The sequence below is a fragment of the Coffea arabica genome, chromosome 2e (genome assembly GCF_036785885.1).
Source record: "Coffea arabica cultivar ET-39 chromosome 2e, Coffea Arabica ET-39 HiFi, whole genome shotgun sequence".
Taxonomy (NCBI): domain Eukaryota; kingdom Viridiplantae; phylum Streptophyta; class Magnoliopsida; order Gentianales; family Rubiaceae; genus Coffea; species Coffea arabica.
In genome coordinates this window covers 40,255,458-40,263,092 of record NC_092313.1, presented here as the reverse complement: position 1 = coordinate 40,263,092, position 7,635 = coordinate 40,255,458, and the positions used below count along the sequence as shown (strand labels likewise).

The 7,635-nt window shown below is 37.9% G+C and overlaps 1 long non-coding RNA gene across 1 annotated transcript; it reads right to left on the bottom strand.

Moving 5' to 3' along the window:
- Positions 1 to 245: 245 nt before the first annotated feature.
- Positions 246 to 3,794, bottom strand: LOC113717629 (uncharacterized). The gene is made up of 3 exons (XR_003454448.2): positions 3,600 to 3,794; positions 1,373 to 1,440; positions 246 to 487 (listed from the first exon to the last, which is right to left on the bottom strand). It is a non-coding gene; the product is annotated as an uncharacterized lncRNA (long non-coding RNA).
- Positions 3,795 to 7,635: the final 3,841 nt, after the last annotated feature.

Here is a 7,635-nt window from a genome sequence, read left to right as displayed (position 1 = left end):
CAGAAAGAACAATGTACAAAAGATGGTTATATTATACACACATCATGTGACGCCCCCACTTCTCCCAAGGGCGAACCCAAGGGTATCAACAGAACGCCTGCCTAATTCTCGCCAGGACTCACTACAAAACTCAAGCATAAATATAATCGATCATTCTTAAAAGTTCAAATGGAGTATATTATATCCACCAATCCAACATACCAAAGTACAAGTCCAATACTTCATCTAAATTTTCATAATAATAATAACTTAAGTACAATCCTTATGTTTGCAATTCAAATCGTTCTTACAAAAGTATAATCCCCAAAATATCATGAGGTTTACATTCACTTCAACCACAAGTACATCATACCATAAAGTTCAAAAATCTTTCAAAATAACCATTACATTCCACAGAGAAAATCAATCACAACCCAGATAAAGGATAATCCACGGTACTCGAAAGCCTTGTGCTTGAGTAACTATCATTCTCGAGCCCTGCCTAAAACTAAAATATTTTTGGGGTGAGCTAAAGCTCAATGAGGTTTCAAAAGGGAAAATCAAGTATTTATAAATCAGTGCGTAATTGCTATTTTAAAATCACATGGACAAATAGGACTTTTGCTAGCAACTTTACTATGAGTACAGCTCATAAATCATTTAAAATTACTAATGTATATTTGGAATGAATGACCATGTAAATGTATTTTCATGAATTTTTATAGTCAAACAAATAGCGGCTCGTCCGACTAGAAGAACATTACAAGGATTGCTTCGTCTCAGAGCTTAATGTTCATGAGGAGTCTTACCCGACAAATGTCAACTAGGAGAGCAATAACAGTAGCAATAGTAAAGCAAACACAAAAGGATACAGTACTCGGTCCACTTCCCGTCCTTATAACTCCCATCGGTAGTTCCTTTGGTTGACTGGCCATCACCTTATCCCTCCAGCGGTAATACTCAAGTATACCAAAATACAGTGCCCAGGGTTATCAACCTATCCGACCGAGTCCGCTTCTGGCTCGAATAGGTGATAACGAAGGGGGGAAGTCCTTGTTCTGCCGATGTGATAAAGTACACATGGCCTACAGCATACACAAGTAACACATAAACAATGAAATATTGAACAGTTAAGTGATACAGCAACAGTTAGGTCGAGTGCGATAAAGTACACACTCGCCTAGGAATAATTATTTATCATTCAAGTGAACAAGATTCATCAAGTATTTGACTACTTAGGCATGTAAGAAGAACTTATCAAGTCACATCACGTATATATATATATATATATATATATATATATATATATATATATATGCAATTATACAAACAGTGGTTATAAAAGTTCGAGAAGCAATTTTTTTTTTGTGCAAAACAGTTTGGAATCCCTCACCGTAATCCGGAGCAAAGCAAGAGCAACAGCAGGAAATTAAAAGAGCTTCTCGGTGTCCTCTAGATCACCTGAGATTAATCACAATCACGAATTACCTAGATGTTCGATCAAGGTGAATAAAAGAAAACCTCTTAGATACACACACTCAAGAGCCTCAAGCTCAAACAAATCGAAATAGGAAGTTTTCACTTAATCATTGGAATAATAACTAAAAGGAATTTAAAGTCCCATTTTCGAGTTAAATCGTGGCAAGGACTATCAATTCCAAAAGAAGAGTAAAATGCTTAAATTTGGCACGAAAATCGAGAAAGGAGAAAAATGTGTTCGTACTAGAAAATCTTCAATAAAAGCCCAAGTGTAAGAATATAAGTGAAAAATCATGTTTTCTAAACTTACGAAGCCAAAGTCTTCTTACAATCACCCTTTTTTTTATAATAAATATGGAAGTTAAAGTTCTAACTTTCAAATTGGAAATTTAGTGAAATTCCTCAAGGATTTCTCTAGTTAAAATGCTCAAGGCCAAATTTTCAAGTGTTTCGGTTTATCGAAACCAACATTCAAAATAAAGTTCCAAATTATAAGTGAGAACCTTTTCACCATAAAAATAAATTTGGAATATCCCAAGAGTCTCAAAAGCGTTACCTAAGCTCTTAAAAGAGCAAGTAGGTTCAAATCGGAAAAATTTCAGTTTTACGCATGGAAATTTGAAAAATCAGTCCGGAAGTCCAGAAAGTCCAAAAATGGAAAACTTGATACTGTTGGAAACCTCTTTGAAATTACTAAAAGTTCTTAGAAGACACTTTTCCATGATTCCAAACCGAAGGTATTCAAAAATTGGCTCAAATTTACTGTTTTGGGCACTCAAGACAGGTTTAAGTTGATTTTTGGCCAACTTTGAAAATTCGGCAAAATTCACTTGATTTGAACTAACCTCTAAAATTTGGAACTCTATCAGAGTTGCAATCCAAGTTTAACACAAAATAAACGGAACAAGAATCAGAGTTTTGAGCACCAAGATATGATAGCTCAAAGTTGCCAAAAGTTTCTTGTTAAACAAGGGTTTTCAAAACTTAAATCATGAAATTTGGAAGTTCAGTTGAGCATTGAAACGGCTTCGGAATAGTACCAAATTTGGTATGATTATAGTACCATATAAGGTCTATTCATCTACCAAATTTCATGGAGAAATAAGTACAGGAAGTCACTTAACTAAATCACTCAATTTCCCAAGATTTCAAGGCAAAGCTGCCTTGTGCATGGAAATTTCCTTTTCTAAACTTTTGACCAAGGAAAATGCCTAAAACATGTCCCATTTATGATGATCAAATCTAGTAAGGGTTCAAGGCATATTTGATAGGTGATTTACACCAAAAATTTCGAGTACAAGTCCCCAAACCAAGATTTGTTAAGGATTAATCCAAAATGAAGAATTCCATCACTAAGTCAGTCCCAAACTTTGGCCGTAACTCATTCAATTCAACTCAGAATTGAGCGTGGTTAGTGGCGTTGGAAAATAATTTCATAAAGCTAAAATTTCTCAGAAGAAACCATTTTCAAAATCCATCCACAACTAGCTCACATTGGAGCATCAAATTGTAGTTCATGTTCTGCCCTCTGGTAAACCAATGAAACAGGACAGCAAATTTCAAACGAATGGTTTGGCTCACCCATGTGGAACCAGAATGTGAATTTTATACCAATGGAAAACTGGGAATGTCTAGTTTCCAGTTCCAGAAACGGCACTCGATTTCGACATCGGAGTAAAGAGATATAGCCGATACAAAATGACTGCCTGGGCAATCCGGGAAAATTTTCCAGTTTTACTAAACTTTGGAAATCAACACATTTGACCAACCAAATCATGTTATTTTTCAATGAAACTTTTTACACAATCCCAAAAACATATATACATCATAAATAAGCCATTAAAACCATGAAAAATCACCCTAAAGGTCACGGACAACTTAAGGGCAGAATCGGAAATTTTTCATCTTCACTTCCCTTTGAGTTTCTACCAACTATACGACATTAATCCACTAGTTTAAGCAATAAACCAACATTAATACCATTAAAACATCACAAATCAGTTCATCCATCCAAGGTGGGAGTTCATAGAGCCCACTCAACAATTTTTCCATCATAAACAAGCTACCCACATGCATGTAAGAGCTTAAATGTGCACTAGAACTTCCATAAATCAAGATTTAGGTAGTTGATCGTTAATTACCTTTGATGATGACTTAAGCAGAAATTTTTGGCCTCTAAAAGCTGAGAAAAACTGTGAGAATCAAGCCTCTTTCCTAGCTTAGGTTGTTCACCAAGTGATTAGCAAGTTGCGTGTAAAATTTGAGGTGATTTGGTGGAGGATTAGTGAAGATTTGATGAAGGAAAATGAAGAGCTCTTGGTTGTTTTTGCCTTGGAGTTGCACATTGGAAATGGAGCTATGAGACGTCAATTGAGGTAAAGGTGTGGAGGGTTTTAATCTAGTGTGATGCCCTGGTAAAAGTTGAATTTCAAGGGATGGACAATATTGAGCATTGTGACGACCCCACTTCTCCCAAGGGCGAACCCAAGGGTATCGGCGGGCCGCCTGCCTAGCTCGCGCCAGGACTCGAAACTTAAAACAATGAAAGCCAGAAAATCCAAAAGAGTACTATTTACAATCCCAAAAGAGTTATAATTACATTCTCCAAAAGTACCTGCTCTTACTATTACATCCGTATACTTACAACCAAAACCAAAAGGGAGACCCTAAGAAGGGTCCTAATACAAACCACCAGAATAAAAACAAACATCCTAAAAGTTCAACTATTACAAGCCAATCCACTAAACTAGTGTATGAGCCCCAAACGTACCCGCGTCGGCCCCTGCTAAGGAAAACAAACGGAATGGGGTAAGCTAAAAGCTTAGTAAGTAAACAGGGGCAAAAGCGTAAATTTCACGTAGCAACATTTACACAGTAAGAGTAAAGCAAAAGCAGAAAAGTAACATCACATAATAAGGATACGGGTGGCTCCAAAGCCAATTCATTTGCCATGCTTGATCTCCTGTCGACACTCCGTCGACCATAAATAAGGTCCGTAGAACTTCACTTGTACACCCACCGACACCTTATCACCCTCACTGGCCAGTCACCTCACAAACTTGCCCAGGCGAACGAAATCACAAACTTGAGCTTTAATCATAAGCTCGGGTCACAAACTTGGTGACCTCAAACCAAGTTGGACTGACTTCGACCAACCCCTAACCGGCTCGAATAGTCCATCTAGGTATTGAGTTCAACCGCAAACTCACAAAATTCACAAAATTATTCAAAAGTCACCCCGAGCCACAAGCTCAAGGGTTTTTGTTCCAAAATTTCTCACATACATATGTCATGTACAAATTGGTGCGTAAATTAGGGTCTAGATCGAGTGCGATAAAGTACACCCTCGCCTAGGTACCCTTTTACACATAACGAAACACATAAACAACTAACACATAAGAGCGGCCTGAATACTTACTCAAAATACCAAAAGTAGTATAAAGGCGGAATTCACTTTGTGTGTTGGCTAGTAGTGGGCCCCACCGGCACCGCCTAGCTCACCACTGTCTGAAATCGAAGATTATGTCACAATATATCACAAACGGCAACTAACGTACTTGAAATAAGCCAAACGGCAAAATTGGCACGCGCAAGTGCGGAAACGGCAAAACGGCCGCACACGTCCGCGCAGAACGGCAAACGGAAATGGCCAAGTCGGCCATCTCAAACCGTTTTGGTCAAAATTTAGGCTAGGAATATCGGATCAAGGTACATGAGGTACCGTTACGAAGCTAAGAGGAAGGGCTACAATGTTCATGAAGACATCGCAACCCATTGCGTGAAACAGTTCCAGCTGTTTCATTGCGAGTTACCAAACAGGCCCTGTTTGCAAGGCCGTAACTCACGGCTCAGAAATCGAAATTAAGAAATTCCAAAGGCATTAGAAAGCTGAGACATAAGGCTACAACTTTCATGTTTTGGCCAAGACCTGAATCTATTCAGAACAAAACAAAATTCGAGTGCCAAAGTACCCGTCAGAACTGTCCAAATACAAGGCAGTTCTGACGAGCGATATTGTTTTGATCATAACCGGAGCTACGGAACTCGGTTTTTGACGTACTTTATACCGTTTCGAAGCTGAGATCAAGATCTAAACTTCTTATGAAGGAGTTGGCACCCAGATCGAACTCTATAAAAATCGAAAAGTCATGGGCAGAAACAAAATCAGAAAACGCGTAGAACCAGAGGGTCAAAACAGGCTTGAGCATTTCGTCGATAACTCAGGCTACGCTAATCCGATTGACCTGAAATTTTGCAGGCATACTCAGGACTCAATGGGCTACGACTTTCATGTTTTACGAAACTTCTGAATCAGCACGGAACATTAAGAAAAATGGAGCTCAAGTTCAGGTTCTGGGTTGCCCTGTTTACCCATTTTGCCGGTTTCAAATGTCGCAAACATATGGTTCGTTTTCATGGTTCTTATGCAGGTTTTTCAACCACTTTTGTACCAAATAAACACACATATACTAACATCTAAATGGCCTACAAATGGTCCGAAATTCCCCTCCCAAGTCAATACCAAATTTAACAATCATCAACCACAATCCCTAACCAAATTTCATTTGCACCAATGAACTTAATCCAACCTCACACTAACCAAACTCTATCTCACTAACCATAAGCTAAGCTAAATTAGCCTAATGGAGTTTAGGGTTTCTTAACCCAAATCAGCTTTTTGCAAGTAACCAACCAAATCAAGTGAGGCAATTCATCAAACATAACCACTACAAGTCCATTTCTCAACTAAAACAAGTAAGGAAAGCATTAGCAAGAAACCCAAATTCTTTCCTCTTCTTGGCCGAATTTTCAGCAACCAAATAACACTAAAATTAACCAAAGTACTCCATAAAAACATGTGATAGGCATAAGAGGTACCACAATCAAGCACAACTAGGGTCCTATGCCAATTAACCACTAGTTCATCAAACAATAATCAACTTAAGTCTTCAAATAGACTTTCTTACCTTTGATTCAAGCTTTGTAGATGATCACCCACAACAATCAAGTGCTCAAGTTGTTTCTCCAAGATCCAAACTCAAGATTGAAGAGCAAAAATGATGCACCAAAGCAAGCTTTCCTTTTCTTTTTTTCTTTCTCTTCTCACGGCTCTCACTCTCTCTCTCGGCTCTTCCTTTCTTTTTTTTTTTAGTTTTGTTTTCTCTTGTTTCTTATAAGTTGTAAGACAACATATAGTCAAAGCTTTGGGAGATATTTCTTATAGCTAACCAATCACAAAAATGCTTTATTTGTTGTTTTCACCCTTGCACTTCAACTTTCTCTTTCATATACATTTTCCCTCAAACATTTGATAACCTTTCAATTTACTCCATAAGTCATAACTTATTCTAATCTAAAACATATAATCACGCTTAATTATTTCACTAATCACTTTCTCATCTTAGTCACTTACACTTAAGCATACTTTATCCCACATAAAAGTAGTTAAACAATAACCTTTTTGTCAAGGGCAAAATTAGGGTTAAACCCACTTAAAACTTCTAATAAATCATAACATTAGGGATTTGCTCACTTAGGGTTTCTATACAAAATGGATTAAATCCTATACCTTCCCACACTAGTGGGTCCCACATCCGATATACGTTCTTATTTTCTCAAAAACTAACTAATACTAGAAAAATCATCTAAGAACTATATTTACTCATAAAACTTATCTGGGAAACTTTTCTAATAAAGAAAATGTAGAAAATGCGGGTTTTCAATCTTAACCGGAAATTAGGGTTTTCTTCTTAGCCCTAACCCTAATATCAACTTACGAACGGTCTGGGTCCTCACAATCTCCCCCACTTAGCACAATTTCGTCCTCGAAATTAATTCGTTGGCCAAAACGTACCTTCAAAGTCCACCGAAGGATTTGTCATCTCAGGTTGACCCATCGCATAGAATCCAATATGCCTAATGCCTATCGCGTATGTCCCACAATTGCCCAAGTCCTCTAACCTAGGCGCTCTGATACCAACTGTGACGACCCCACTTCTCCCAAGGGCGAACCCAAGGGTATCGGCGGGCCGCCTGCCTAGCTCGCGCCAGGACTCGAAACTTAAAACAATGAAAGCCAGAAAATCCAAAAGAGTACTATTTACAATCCCAAAAGAGTTATAATTACATTCTCCAAAAGTACCTGCTCTTACTATTACATCCGTATACTTACAACCA